This window comes from Brienomyrus brachyistius, chromosome 22 (genome assembly GCF_023856365.1).
Source record: "Brienomyrus brachyistius isolate T26 chromosome 22, BBRACH_0.4, whole genome shotgun sequence".
NCBI classification, from domain to species: Eukaryota; Metazoa; Chordata; class Actinopteri; order Osteoglossiformes; family Mormyridae; genus Brienomyrus; species Brienomyrus brachyistius.
The window spans coordinates 4,434,986-4,450,707 of record NC_064554.1 but is presented as its reverse complement, the minus strand read 5'-3'; the positions used below and the strand labels follow the sequence as shown (position 1 = coordinate 4,450,707).

Below are 15,722 nucleotides of genomic sequence, written 5' to 3'. Positions count from 1 at the left end.
CTTTCCTTTTCTATAATGTTCACATGTTGACTTTGGACCCCCCAGAGGTTTTTTTCTCCCTACTTGGGGGTTCTGGGTTCCTCTCTTCCACTGTCATCTGGTTTTCCTTCTTCCATTCCTTGTCTTCCCTTTTCCCCGTTTTTGAATCATTCTGCATATATGATGCAGGTATGTATCACAAAACACCCATGCAAAGCGCCTTGGGGTGACACTGTTGTGAAAAGCGCTATATAAAAATGAATTTAACCGCATAGAATCTCAGGCAGCTTGGTGATGGTAGGTCATTCACCTCCCAACCTGCTATTATCAGAGACTTTGGATATTTTCAGGGATCACAGAGGCCATCAGCCACCACTCTGTACTGAACAGTTTGTTTTCTTATAGAAGACATGCTTCTTTGTATAATTTTTTCTCCACAATATTTTTTTCAATTTTTAATGGCCATCTAACTGTCAGGTAACTGTCTGTCGTTAGCTGACAGGCTGTTCAGAGACTCCATAAAGGTATGACGAAGGTTTTTTATTATTATTATTTTGTGTATTACTGTGTGATTATCTTACAACAGTCAAAATAAACCTCTCTTCCCCATTTGAAAAGAAATAACCTTCTAGATCAATACTCTGAAGCATTATTTACTTGCAATGAATTGTCCCAGGCAACTGCAGGCAATCCAACCCTTTTCGAAAACAGAAGCGGCCATTTCTTTTGTATCTATTGAATGTTTATTGAAACCCTTCAGTGCTGACAATGGCTGTGGACGCCAGGCACAGAGTCTGCGGAGAATCGCAACCAGAATGCACGCTCGAGCCGCCTCTGCCTCCGGCCCACCGCGGCCTGATTAATTGCGCGACGCATTTCTTGCACCATGCAGACTCTTCCATGAAAATCGCTCCGCCCTCGGCAGATTATCGTTCTGCGGCAGAGAGGAGTCTCCATATTCATTGTTTCCTGGGGAGGTGGGGGAGAGAAAAGCCACTTCAGGTTAAAGTGCTGCTGCATAATTCATACTTCCCTTTCATACGCATGCAGATGTCATATGCAAACAGGCATGGGTGCAGCAGACGCATGGCAGCGATTCTAAGTGGAGCGTTCAGACCGGAGACAATAGGGGACAACATCGCAAGGCCAATGATGGCAAGAGGCCGCTTTTGTCTTTCTGTCTTTGTCTCTGACCCTGCTCGCTCACGCCCTCCTTCCTGCATATCAAAGGGTGTGTGTCCTGCACCCTGGTGGGCAGCCACCGCTAAGCCGGAAGGGCAATAAATTAGGCTTGGGCGGGACTTAACTCTCAATAGTATTCAGACAAACATCCAATATACGGTAGTCTGGCGGTATTTTTCGAAAACAATGTTATGCTACCGTTTTCAAATCTTGGCGGTAAGATGTTCTGCATGTGGGGAGGTGTGTGTTGGAGAACGGCAAATATCACTGTGGATCACTGTTGGTTAATTTCCAAAATGCTGCAGTACCCTGTATTTCTGAGATAGTCTATAATATAATAAAGTGAAACTTTACATTTATAATATAAAATTGTCCGTCGAGCACAGCTACAATACAGTGTCACATGATCAGGAAACCTGGTGTCTCTGGTAGGCGAATGCAGAGCACCAAAGGATTCTGGGAGCGGGGACCGCTGACCCAGTCGCAGCAAAGTCCAGGAAAAGATGGCTGCAAAGGGAGACGCCCATTCTAATGGAGCCATTTCCAGGTTGGAGGCCCTTAGACCCCCCAGGAGGTCACAGGAAGGAATGGCTGCCAGACTATCTGCTTAATCCAGCTGTTTTTCCTGTAATATTCCAGAGGGAGGCACTCGGAGCTGGACTGGTTCAACAGGGAGCAACTCTATGCCACTCGCTTTGATAAACTGAAAGACAGACAGAGGTTTGATACGCCTTTAAAGATTAAGACTTATACTACTATACTACAAGAGAGTAAGATTTTCACTACTATACTACAAGAGTGTGACCGTTCTGTAACTCCTGCTGTTACCTGCATAAGTACGGATGCTGGAATTTACCAAAATCAGCTTTCAAAGCTGCAGAATTCCTCAATGACATGGATATACCTGATATTCCCAAAATGTCACGTCTGTCCCTGACAACCAGGTCGTAAAAGGTAGTGCATGCATCCAATGGGTGAGATTAACTTATAAAATGCCACATCCGACTCTCTTGCTGGAAATACACAAAAATAGAGTGTCCTTGGAGAGCCACCACGACTGTAACTCGAAACTGGATCTGACCGAGATAATTAAACAGAAGTGGATCGCTCAAATATGGCTGTATTTGCTTATTCCTTCAATTCTAAATATGCCTGCTCTTTGAATAACAAGCCACAAAGCCTTCAGAAACACAGAACTCTGATGCTAAATATTGTTCAGGTTACAATAAAGATTAGCACAGACTAAAACAGAACTGGGGCTTCAGCTGTTTGTTTGACATGATTTTATTTATCTGCTTTTCTCGTGTTATATGCTCATTCGTTTGGCTCTGAATAAATCAAACATAAATGTAAAACCTGAGAACAGTTCGGGTGACTATACAATCTCAGCTGATGCTGTGACAGAAATATCCGGGCCGATCTGTCAGAGTTGTTTCTGTAAAATGCACTTTGAATCGCACCAATCCAGAGCAAACTTCGTCACCCACGAAAGGTGCAACGGAAGGACGTGGGGGATTCTGGGACGCGGTCCTCCGCTTCGCCCTGGTGAAAAATCGCTTTGTTTTTTTTAACAGCCTATGAAATGGCAGTACTCATTTCATGCATGGAAACTTACAGTAGCCATAGCAACACTGCGTATTACACTTCACGACGCTTCATTATTTTCACAGTGTAACGGACGCCATTAACAGGGCCGCTCAGTGGAGGCGAGTTGGGCTCCGGTACGCCGAACGGCACTTCGGTGACCAGTGTGCTTTATTTTTCTGCGTTATTACTTGTCCATCTATTAATTTATTTTAAAGACCCTCAAGGGAAGATCAATACAGGCAGAACACCTCCTTAATTTCCCTTAGTTCCGGAATATGGAATGAATAATCTCTGACGGCATACAGACCTGGAGGATGGAGAGGGGAACGATGTGGAAATGTCATCAGCGTCCTCCACGAGCGAGCTGAGCAGGGCATAAAATGCTTTTCTGAACGAGCGAAACCAGGCCGCAGGTGTCTCATCTAACACGCAAACTCCCTTTATACTCTCGGTGCAGTGAGTTACAGATGAGTTTCTCCCCAAACCCGCCACATCATCCCCATTTCACGCCAGGATTGCAACAGTAAGTTATGTACTCCATTATTCTACACGACTGGTTTTATTTGAACTACGCAAAGAACAAAAAAGAAATGAAACATATTTTTCTGAAGTCCTACGCGGCTACGCCGCCTGCTGTCTGTTTCTTTCTTGTTCTCTACAGGAAGCCACTCTGTTTAGGTACAGGTGTGTGTGTGGTGGGGGGGGGGGGCGGGGGAGGCAGATGGAGGCGCAGGGAGGGAGGGGGGCAACAGCTGTCTGAGTCTTGTAACCTGCTGTCCCCAAGCTGAGCCCCAGAGGCACCGGACTCATTATACAGGCAAAGACCCGGGTTCGACACACGGAGGCAGACCGGCAGCTACAGAAACGCGTGACAGGATGTATGAATCCCAGATGAAAATAGCTGCTAAAAGCCTGGCTGCCTCTGCTTCATGCGGGACATTAAATCAGCCATTGAAGTGTAAATCTCTCTTTTTCATCTAATATTTTTTCCAGCTTCCTGCTCCGCCACCAGAACATCAGTCCGTCCAGCACACAGATCTCCATATGTTTAGAAAAGAGAGCAAAGGATTATGGGATTACACCAAGTGTACCAGCCTGGTCCTATTATTGCTCATGCAGCTCAAATGCTGTAGCGGAAAGCAATGATACTGTAATATATATAACTCTAATTTGTGTCACTCATTTATATTGTTACGCCCAGCTCATGCGATCCTCGTGTGCCACGCCCCCTGATTATCCACCTGTGCTTTCCTGATCGTACCCAGCTGTGTCTAGTTATTTTGCTCCGTCTTCTATATTTCAGTCCACGTCTTGCCCTGGTTCCTGGTCTGTCATTGATGCTGTCAATGCCAGTGTTCCGTCCTGCCCTTACCTTCCCCAAATAAAGCGTTTTCCCCGCTTGCCTTGCCTGTTTCCTGCCTACCTGCCTGCCTGTGCGCATTACCCGCGCCGTGGATCGTGACACATATAAATTTAAAAAGGGATAATTAAATGCATAATGCAGGCGTTTTCAAACTTTTTCCACTGTGCCTCAGTAGACATTTCAGGTGCAGAAAGTACAAATCGAGACCAAGGTTTTGTTTCAACCAATCAGCTGATGAAGAGGAATCACAGTCACAGAGGACTAAGCTGGTCGGTTGAAACAAAACCTTGGTCTGGGATTTTACTTTCTGCGCCTGAAATATCTACCTCTGTACTGCACCATATTACGGCATACCCCGATATTTAGAAATCCGAAAGCTATTGTTCTTAATATTGTAAAAAAAAACAGATCTCTATGATGCTGATAGATGCCGTATTGAGGCCATGCACTGTTGTCCATGGCGTTAGCGGTGATTGGAGCCTTTTAAGTTAAAAAAGTCGTCAAAGAATAACACACTAATGCTACTAAAACATAATGCACCAAAAATGCGCCTTAAACTGTTGTAGCATGTGTGGCATGCGCGAAACCTACAGCGCAAATGGCGGCGCATCGGGCAGTGACCGTGGCACCAATAAACAGAGGGTGATCTTTTTAACTCTCAGCTTCTGCACTGATGAACGAGTCCGTTAAGGCTCTCTCTGACTCCGGAGAAAGCAGCCGATATGGTTTACCTTTTTTAAAGTAAAATACCGTCATATTCCATATATCAGGCATGATGGTATGAGAAGCAGACAGTGCCCCCCCCCCCCCCCCGCTGAATACACTGACCACCGCAGGGCCCCCACCCACCACTAGTGGTACTGGAACCATAGCTTGAGAACTGCTGGCATAATGTATCAGCACATCTGTTTATTACTGACTGTTAATTAATATTCAGTGTTCATACACTTTCCTTTTCTCTGTGCATTTACATGGACGAAGTGAATGAGTGAATCAGGGCTGTGTGAAAGGTGCCAAAGCCAAACATGATGGCTAATTACAGCAGCGGACCTGGGCGTCCTCGTTGGCCCCCCACCATCGCCTCAGCAAACCCCCTGGAAAGACGGGAAAGATTTGCATTTCAGTGCCCTGGAGACTCCCCCAATCTGGCTCCCATTCCAGCTCCTCGATTACCGCCGGTGCACTCACCAGGGTCAGGGTCATGAGGGGGCATTCGTGGCCCAGCCCCCCCCCCCAATCACCCGCCAATAACACAGTCTTTTTTTTTTAAATCAAATTTTGTAATGAAGGTGTTCATTCTACAACATATAACCCCAGTCTCTTCCAGGGACCTAGCTACAGATCGTCTGCATGCCCCCCCCCCCCCCCCCCCCCCCCAACGCGTGGGTCTGCAGATTTGTTCTGCTGCCAATGGTGCCTCTGAAGATCAGGACCATGACAACGGCGACAAAAGCAGGTCTGCAGACGGCGGACAGGAAACAGCAGAAAACAGCTGCTAGCAATCATGGGAATCATGGGCACTGGGGGGGGTGGGGGGGGGAGACGAAAACATGAAGTATAAACCCAGCGAGACATCAAACACCAACATCACTCATGTGCTCACTGCACTGACTCACTGCAGCAGTGATGTTGCTGTGCTCACTGCAACATCACTCACTGCAGCAGTCGCCAGCTCAGCAAAGATTTGCAGTGGATTCTCTTTGTGGTCCTTTCCCTTCTCATCCGCTCACAATCAGGACCTGAGAGGCAGAGGGAGGGAGACGCTGCAGTGCGCTGTGCAGTTCCTGTTACGCGCAGGCAGTGACACAGGCAAGCCACGGAGACTCTGCATGTAGCTCTGTGGCACAAATGCAGTTAGCGCTTGCGGAAATAAAGGCTTAGTGACCTACCATGATGAGAGCTCCCAAAGCACCTGTCACTGTCACCCCCCCCCCCCCCAAAGACCTGAACTTCCATTACGGACACATGGACGCCCTGGCCGGACGCAGACGCACAGATAGGCTGACCTCTCCAGAGGCTCCGCGCTCCTACGCCGGACACGACCGCCATGTCTTGGACACTCAATCCACCGCCGATCGTCCGTGTTCCAGTCAAGCTGCTAAGTAGACGAATGAACACTGCTTCCCTAACGACCAAATTTAAACGATCCCAAAGGGAAGCTCTGTTAAATAAAGGATCACATGTTCATCACTGGATTCAGTTCGCTAAAGAATGAATACAAAATTACTTCAGCTAAAAGTCGAGATTAGCCACAAAATCTCCCAGAGGTAATAATTTATAGACTAATGATTACATTTATAGATTATTTATCAATAATACTAATAAGTTACTTAATGAGTAATGTGGCTTGTGATCGGTAGATCAGCGGTTTGAGCCCCGTCCTCAGCAGAACAGTCACATGTCCATGGGCCCTTAAGCGAGGCCCTTAACCCCCCAGCTCCATGGGTGCTGCCTGTTGGCCAAGCCCCCCCCCCCCCCCCCCCCCCGAGCTATGAAGAGCAAGAAGCATGTACCTATACTCGTACTTGTGCAAGAGGCAAGATAAAGGATTTGTCAATGTTATAAGACAAAAAAGGCTCTAAATACATATTCTAGGAATGAGGATAAACACAAAGAAAATGAGGTAAAGCACGAGTACAGTGGGGTGACACTGCAGACACTGCGGATGTGTCATTACATGGTATCTCTGACTCCCACTGTTCTAGAAGGTTCCCTTCACAGAGGATTGCGGCTCTACAGGACCACCCCTCCTTTCAGGTCCAGCTTCTCTAGCGCCCCCCCTGAGCAGCACGGTGCTGGGAGACACCCGTGCCGACCGGCTGCAGCAATGCAGGTTGCTGGTTCGAAGGATGCATCTTACAGCTACCTATCCCAGAGGCACAAGACAGCAGCCTGAGCAGACTCACCGTCCTTCCGGAAGGATCTAACACACACAGAAGAGCGGCAGGAGGTGAGATGATAGGGCTTCTCAGTGAGCCATCACATCATTCGAGGGGGGGGCTTTGCTGCCCTCCAAGGCCGTGGGCATCTCTCACATCCAGGCAGGTGCTACGGCTTCAACGGCCTCTGGGGTCTTTTTTCCCCCCCACATTCCCCACCTGCTCCCAGGAGACCATGAAAGTTCGGCACGGATGAAAGCGGTCGAGGCTGCAAAACGGCTAAATAATAAATGACAAATAATATGGCAGAGTCCTGAAGAGTGGCAGTGAATTATTAAGCAAGCAGGGGCCCCGTCAGGACAGGGGAGGCTCAGCGCGGGTGTGAGCATCTCCAGAACGCCCCGCCATGTCATCGCCGGCATGTCAGTGAGGGAAAGCCCAGCTGCTAAATTAATAAGGCGTAACTGATTCATTTTCTGAAACAACAGGCACATGCGGCGGGAGGTAACTCACTTAGCGAGCTCGCCGACACGTCTGCACAGTGAGACGCCTGTCCCAGCGGCTTCCCCGGCCTAAGGCAGTTACAGCGCATGGATATTAAATCATGTGCAATTTTATTAAACACCCTTAGCGTGCCTGTAACCATAATGGAAGCTGACCGCTGTCCCACTCCATTAGTCTGCCTTGCAGCACACTCTGTACTCTAGAACAGTGTTTCCCAACCCGATCCTCGGGACCCACAGACAGTCCACATTTTTGCTCCCGCCCAGCTCCCTGCCAGACAGACCACGTTTTTGCTCCCGCCCAGCTCCCTGCCAGACAGACCACGTTTTTGCTCCCTTCCAGCTCCCTGGCAAACAGTCCACATTTTTGGTCCCTCCCAGCTCCTTATCAGAAGGTCCACGTTTTTGCTCCCTCCCAGCTCCCTGCCAGAGAGTCCACGTTTTCGCTCCCTCCCAGCTCCTTGCCAGAAGGTCCACATTTTTGCTCCCTCCTAGCTCCCTGTCATACAGTCCACATTTATGCTCCCTCCCACCTCCCTGCCAGACAGTCCACATTTCTGCTCCTTCCAGATCCCTGCTAGACAGTCCACGTTTTTTTTCTCAAGGGGGCAAAAATGTGAACTCTCTCTGGGTCCCCGAGGACCAGGTTAGGGACTGATCTAGAAAATACTCAAGGCTTTCTTTGTTGACATTTTATACAGTAGGTTGTAGTCTGTTCCACCCACCAGAGGGTGAAAGGGAGGCAGCAAATAGTGGAATGGCCCAGGCCCAAGCCTTGGCTTAAGGGCTATGGGTTCAAGACCTACAGTATATTATCCATTTTCTAGCTGCCTATCAAGGGCAGAAGAGGTCTGGAGCCCATTCAGGCAGGGAAGGCCTGTATCACCTGAATTTAAGTGTGATAGGTCATACTGAAGAGGGCTCAGGACTGGCCCTGATTGGCTGATCAGGGTTGGGGAGGCGGGCATGTAGAACGTGCTACACGGAGATGCCGCGATAGCTGGGGGTCTGCTTGGCGAGGGCACCAGAAAGCGAGAGTCGGGGAGGGGGAGGCTTAGTGGCCCACTCTAAGAGGACGCGCCGGCAGCTCCCAGGCGTCCCCCCCATGACTAAAAATAGTCTGGCTTCTGATGGGGGCCTCTAGTGCCCAGTGCTGGGCAAACATGCCCTCGTTCACGCTTTGCTGGCCCGAGGCGCGCGTGAGCTAATTTCGGAAAGGCCGCTGGGGCGAGCGTTAAGGAGGCTTCGTCGGGTCACGGTTTTTTCCCCAAAAATAGTGAAGACTACGTCACCAAAAGGAGGGAGCCGACTTAGCCGGCGCTCCGCGGCACACGACTAGTCGTTTGACCTACAGCTGCATCTTTTCAAAGCTGGCCTTCGGGGATTTATGCCAGGATTCATTTATCTGTCATGTCATTCACAGCCTGGCAGGTCGGCGCTGAATCGAAGGCCGAAAGGCAATGAAACATACATTACAAGCCCTGGAAAAGAAACCACGGGTCCAGCAACCTAGTTTCAAACAAGGGCTCGACCGTTGGACCCCAGAGTGATGGTGCCCCCTTAATGCGGGCACAGGAAACCAGCCTCTTCGATGGCAGGAAGTGAGCAGAAAAACCATTAAGCTGCAAGCCACCTGATCCATTTTTCTCTGTTACCAAGGGCGTGCTTTAATGAAGAATGTAAAAAGTAACGGAAAAGAGAGTCCTTAGATGAGCTGAATTAATATTCGTCAGCAGAGCTTGCCTATTCAGTCAGGACAAAATAAGGCTTTAATAAAATACACTTATCAAATAAAGTGGTTAAATGCTGTTCTAAACAGAGGTAAATCATTACCATGACTAATGCCGTGTCTCAGCGCTCTATCGTGGTTATTAAATTTTACTGGCAAATATGGATTAACGACAGGCAGCGTTCGCTCCAGCGTAGATGGGAGTGAAGAAGCTCAGCTGGAGCGATCGCAGCTAGAGGGCGGAGCTCGTGATTGCGGGATCTGCTGGAGCGTTCAAAGAGGGCGAAGCTGGTGATTGCGGGATCTGCTGGAGCGTTCAAAGAGGGCGGAGCTCGTGATTGCGGGATCTGCTGGAGCGTTCGGAGTGGGCGGAGCTCGTGATTGCGGGAATCATTCATGTGAAAATCTTACATACACTTATAAACACACGTTTATTCACAGACTAGCTGAGGGAGGTTGCGTGATGAAATGCTTGATACAGTTGATGAGAGTGGGATAACCAGCTTTCTATTATGTACATATGTAAAGACAGTAAGCAGAGTCAATCTGCTCCCGTAATACTGAGAAGTGTACAGTACACAGGGCTGTGCAATTTGATAATATTAAATAGTGAAAGATTAAACTCTCTCTACAGTTTGCCTTTAAGGAGAGATCGTTTGTATTGTGCTACAGTGCACACACTGGTTGCAGTTTTACGGCTCATCTAAATTGTTTTGTTAGCCAATAATGTTTCGACACACAAAAAAACTGGTAATAACTAACAGTAGGTAGTGCTTTGTATTTCTTCCTCATCCCAACATGCAAAGCGCAGCATGCAGCAGTAGTCATTTGCAAAGATAAGGATCGCATATCAAATTGCAACATGACAAACCTTTTTTTCACCACCTCAATAAAAAAACACCCCAAACAGTAAACAGCGAGGGGAACCCACATGAGTACGTGCATCAGCTGCTAGAACCACCCAGTAGTTTGCAAAATGGTCTTAAAAACAGACATGAAGAATAATGGTAATAAAACCGCAGAACATTATCCTGCCTGAAAAAAATCGTGATATGGTATTGTTGCCATATCGCACACCCCTAACTGCACATCTACAGACTCGTAAATCGATGCTCATGTGGGACTGACCTAGGAAACACAAACTGCAAAGCTCCGTGATACTGGCGTCTTCCTGCGTTTTCAAACACATGCAGTCTGCATTTTAATTACGGTCCGTTCACAGTTAGCTGGGTTTTACATCGGAACAGGGCACATTACAAACCTTATAAACCATTAATGAGCATTACTCCTATCTCAAAATCACCACACTGACTCCCGGATACTATTAGAGTTGATTTTAAAGTACTTTTACTGGTTTATTAAGTTCTAAAAGGCTTAGACCCCCGAAATTTATCGGCGATTTCTCTTAGATCAGGGATGGCCAATCTTATCCGCAAATGTTCGGTGTGTATGTGGGCTTTTGGGATAACCTTTAGGTCAGCTGCTCCAACCCAGGTGTGAGGACTCTTCAGCCAATCAGTCCTCTAATTAGTAATCTAATCAGGGAGTTGCAGTGAAAACCTGCACACACAGCGGCCCTTTCTGGATAAGACTGCCCAGTCCCGTCTAAGATCCTAGTAGTTGGCCAGCTTGTGATGCCTAATGGTCAAACTGAAATGGTGAGAGGGATCTTAATGTTAAAAACTATTCTCAACTAATTTAATTTTATGGTAGCTCTATTTATTGTATATTCTTTTATATAATTCTATTTCCATTTTAATGTTTTACCTTGGCACGTTACTTGTTCTTGTTTTATGGGGGCTGTACCTTTTATGTAAAAGACTCTGAACTGCATCGTATAAAATGTGCTCTGGAAATAACCTTCCCCTCCTTCAGCTAGAGATCTGAGAAAATGATGCAGAACAATTAGAGCATGATTTAAATTTAAAGGCAAGTGAAGTCCCAGAGATACCTGGTTCTATCACAAATCCATTATTCACTTCCAGCGTGAAGGGAGGGATATTCATGTTGACTAGGCAGCTGCAGATAGACTCTCCTGGCTGTTATTCTTATATTACCGCAGGCTGTGTGTGTGTGTGTGTGTGTGTGTGTGTGTGTGTGTGTGTGTGTGTGTGTGTGTGTGTGTGTGTGTGTGTGTGTGTGTGTGTCTGTCTGTGTGTGTTTGTCTGCATGTGTGTGTGGACACACTCACAGAGCCTAATTTATTTTCTACAATTCCTGTATCTCAAGATAATCACTGATAAAATAAGATGGCTAACTTCTCTGCTGAGCTGCATCAGCTCACATAAAACACCTTTCCTGATTGTAGAACAGGTGTTAAATTAAATTTTGTGAACATATTCTGTGTATTGAGTTGGGCTGAACGATACTGGAAAACATTTGAATAGTTTGAAATTTTTCCAATAAATATTTAAATGTTAATATAATATACAAAATGTATCCAAAATAAACTACTTCCTAAAAGAACTTTTTATCTTTCAGTTGTGTCAAGGGGTGGGAAGGTTAGCAAGATGCAGTGTGTAGCACTCTTGCCTCACACTTCTGGGACCTGGGTTCGAGTCTCCACCTGCATTTCTTGCGTGTGGAGTTTGCATGTTTGCCTCGTGACGTTGTGGGGTTTCCTCTGTGTTCTCCAGTTTCCCTGAACAGTCCACAAACATGCTGAGGTTAATAGGAGTTACCAGATTGTCCATATTTGTGCGTGCGTGAGTGAATGGTGCGTGAGTGAATGGTGTGTGAGTGACTGGTGTCCCTGGTGCCCTGTGATGGGTTGGTGCCCAATCCTGGGTTTTTCCCCACCTTGTGCCTGTAGCCCCCAGGATAGTCTCCAGACCCCCTCTGACCTTGAATAGGACAAGTGGTCATGGAATATGAATGGATGGTATTTAAACAATTACTCGATTAATCATCAAATTAATCAATAGATTACTTGAATATTAATATAATCAATTATGACGGCACCTACAATGAGCTGATGAGAGATGCACACTCAGCCTGAAATGGTTTCCTAACGCTGGCCTTTCCCAGTCCACTCCTGTCCTCGCTTAGCCTCAGGGAGCCGGCCTCACGGCAGGCGTACGGCCGTCACGGATATTACAAGCAAGACAGAGGACTCTACTCAGCCGTAGGAGAACACCAGCGATTCACTGAGTCAGCTACTTAAGGTTAATCTCACTATGAAATTCCAGCACCAATGTATTTGTGTCCAACATAACTGTTTTCCCACTTTAAAAATAAACTTCATGAGTGAGCCGTGTAGCTGAAAGAAGCCGCACGTCTTCTCCATATGAGTGTCGACGCGCTGGTGCTCCACACCTTCCCCAAACATGTGTGTGTCTGTGTCTGTGTGTGTGTGTGCACACTGGTGTTCCATGCCTTCCCCAAACGTGTGTCTGTCTGTCTGTCTGTCTGTATATCTGTGTTCATGCGTGTGTGTGTCTGTCTCTCTGTGTGCATTCATGTGTGTGTGGTGTGTGTGTCTGTGTGTGTCTGTGTGTGCGCATTCATAGAAGCGAATGAGCAGGCCCCATAAGGATAGGTATACCCTACATGTGCATGTGTGTCTGTGTGTGTGCGTTCATGGGTGTGCGTGTCTGTGTGTGTGTCTGTGTGTATGTGTGTGTGTACACGCTGGTGCTCCACAGCAGATGGGCATTATGTAACCCCGCAGCTTAGTCGTTTGCATGCCAGCCTTTAAATCAGATATCTGAAAATCCCAAGGGCTCATTTTTTTTTAGCAAAGAAGGCTGAGTCACTCGGCTGAGTTCACGTCGAAAGAGAAGCAGATTATCTCTCTTAGGTTACAGTCGCCCTGGAAGCAACACATCGAAAGTCGAAAGGCAAAGAAGCATTTCTCAAAAATGACCCACTGCAGGTGAAAGATGTTACCAAACTGGCCAAAAAAGAATCTACGCTCGTTAGCCAGTGTTTTGGTTTTACAAATTTCATCTTGCATTTAGGAACAAAGGATGTGCCTGTATTAATAAATTATTCAGCGGTTATAAATTATTCAGACCCTCGATAAAAATCGAATATTTTTATTAGCAGAAGGGTACGATAAAAATCATAGACCCCGTGAGAACCTCGACTCCATCATAAAGAACAGGATGAAGCATCATGCAATGCAGACCTTGCTGTAGATCAAACTGAGCACCTGGACGATAAGGGGACTGCCGAACATTCTGAGGACAACACTGACTTTCAAAGGGTCCAGTGGCTGCATTGAGGTAGAATCAGTCACCTTTGTCTATGGCCAGTACAGCAGTCACTCCTGAATCATGCTGAAATGCATGAAGACTGCATTGCTGCGTTAAATTTGAACTCAGAAGTTGCAGTTTTCCGACCCACAGTCCAGCTGAAGAACCACAGCTGCAGACACTGGCTGTCATATGCATGATCCTGCAGCTCATGAATCACGCGTGTAGCACACATACATGTATGCCAGAGGACAATCCTTCCATTCCATGAAGTTGGCTATGCAAGATCCATATGCAACAGTGTTTCCCTATCCTGCCCTCGGGAACCCACAGACGATCCATATTTTGCTCCCTCCCAGCTCCAGCTCTGGGAGGGAGAAAAAACATGTACCATCTGTGGGTCCCCGAGGGCCAGATTGGGAAACACTGATATACAATATAACGTTATTTCATATTCAGGGACGTCAGAGCCGTCAGAAATCAGGACAGAGCAGTAAAAATGGACATCCCTCCGTAGCTGCTGCGGTCACACGCACGCTCACCTGCTCCTCGCTGCCGGGCCGGAGACGATCGGTGCTGTGTGTGTCTCTGTCACGCGCACACTCAGGGCTCGCTCAGAGATATTTTCACTCCTTCCCACGGACGCGTCCGCCTTCCTGCCAAACGTTCTCGCTGAGCGCTCGGAGATTGGGGGGGAGACGGCAGGGCCCTGGCCCTTTCTGGGCACCGCTGAGATTTTATATAAGATACTAAAAGAAATTCCCACAAAACTCCTTATTTTCTAAACTAAATGAACCGAAAATGGAGACACAGTCAAAGGAATACACAGCATTACAGACAGATGATCTGGACACACGGTACTAACCGACAATGACGGTATGTAGTCTTGTTTGAGGTTTTAATGTTTCAAGGTTTCAAGATGTCCATGCCACATTAATGAAGGTTGGCTGGAACTAAACCCAGAACACGCAGGGGCAAAACAGCACATCACTGTCACCTAAACTGGACAGACTGCCACCAGACTGATACCCCAATTAATCGGAAGCTGATTTTAGAAGACAGATCACATGACTAGCGCTCCATTTTAACACCCACGACACACCGACCAAATGATGCCATAGCTATTTGACACTCTCTGATTACACTCAGAAATGCTACAGACCATCCGATATATAACAGGTCTCCTTGGTAGCTGTTCCTTCACCCTATAAGTGCAGTCTGGAAGCCTAGCTGACTATTACAGGTGGAAAGTTCAGGTCCAGAGAGCAAAGGTCCAGACCAAGATTTTGTTTCAACCAACCAGTTAAGTATAAAGAGTCATAGTCACAGAGTACTCAGCTGGTTGGTTGAAATCATGGTCTGGATTTGTACTTTCTGGGCCTGAACTTTCCATTAAAGGGCTTAAAAGAAGTTTATCTCCAGTGCTTCATTCACAAGTGAATTTTAATAACAATTTTGCAAACTATCTACTCATGGTAACACGAAATTCATAGCAAAGATAAATATAAATATCTGAGATTAAGTTGAATGATTACAGTGATACATTTCCTTTCTTACAGTACCAATATATATATTCACCGTATATATTCATCGATCCTGTTCCGTAAATCAATACGTTGATGGATATTCATGCTTCGATTTTTCCTGCAAAGCGTCACACATTTCCGCTTTAGATTTATTTTGGGTCATCTCCTCCCCAGCAGAAACCTAAATATACATCTAATCCACTGCCAGCTGGATGACTCCTTATCACATGGGGGGGAGGGGGGGTGCATGATGTTCAAAACACTTCCCATTCAAAAGATCAGGGAAAGCTCCGATTAGAGCAGCTTCTCAGTGGTGGTGTATGGCCCACTGGGTTAGACCTTTGTACTGGTGCTCAGAAGGTTGCTGGTTTAAGTCCCAACCTTGGCAGAATAATCTCTACAGGGCCCATAACCGCCCCCAAGGCGAGCTGGATAAATGGACAGAACCTGCACTTGGACCCTTCGATGTATTTGCTCTTACCTACGTATGTGTGTTTGTCTCAAAGAAGAACACGATGGGGTATATGAAGCAGCATCTGTCAGCAACCCGATACCATGGTAATGTGACAATTTCTCAATTTAACCACAAAAATCCACCGTGTTTCATTTCACTCCTTTAGACACTGGTTGCTAAGTTTTACAGAGCATTTGCCAAAAAAACAAACAAAGAATATCCCTCACATGCCATGTTTCACCATGTGACCAGAAGCCTGTGAGATAAATCTGCATGTAAGTTTGAGCTCCAATAAGAAAAACAACCCTCAGGGGTTAAGAACAT

General features: G+C 46.7%; 1 protein-coding gene across 7 annotated transcripts in view; it reads right to left on the bottom strand.

Moving 5' to 3' along the window:
- The window catches only part of LOC125717844 (cytoplasmic phosphatidylinositol transfer protein 1-like), a 40,159-nt gene that overhangs the window by 16,181 nt on the left and 8,256 nt on the right, over positions 1–15,722 (bottom strand). The gene's annotated exons all lie outside the window — the stretch shown is intronic.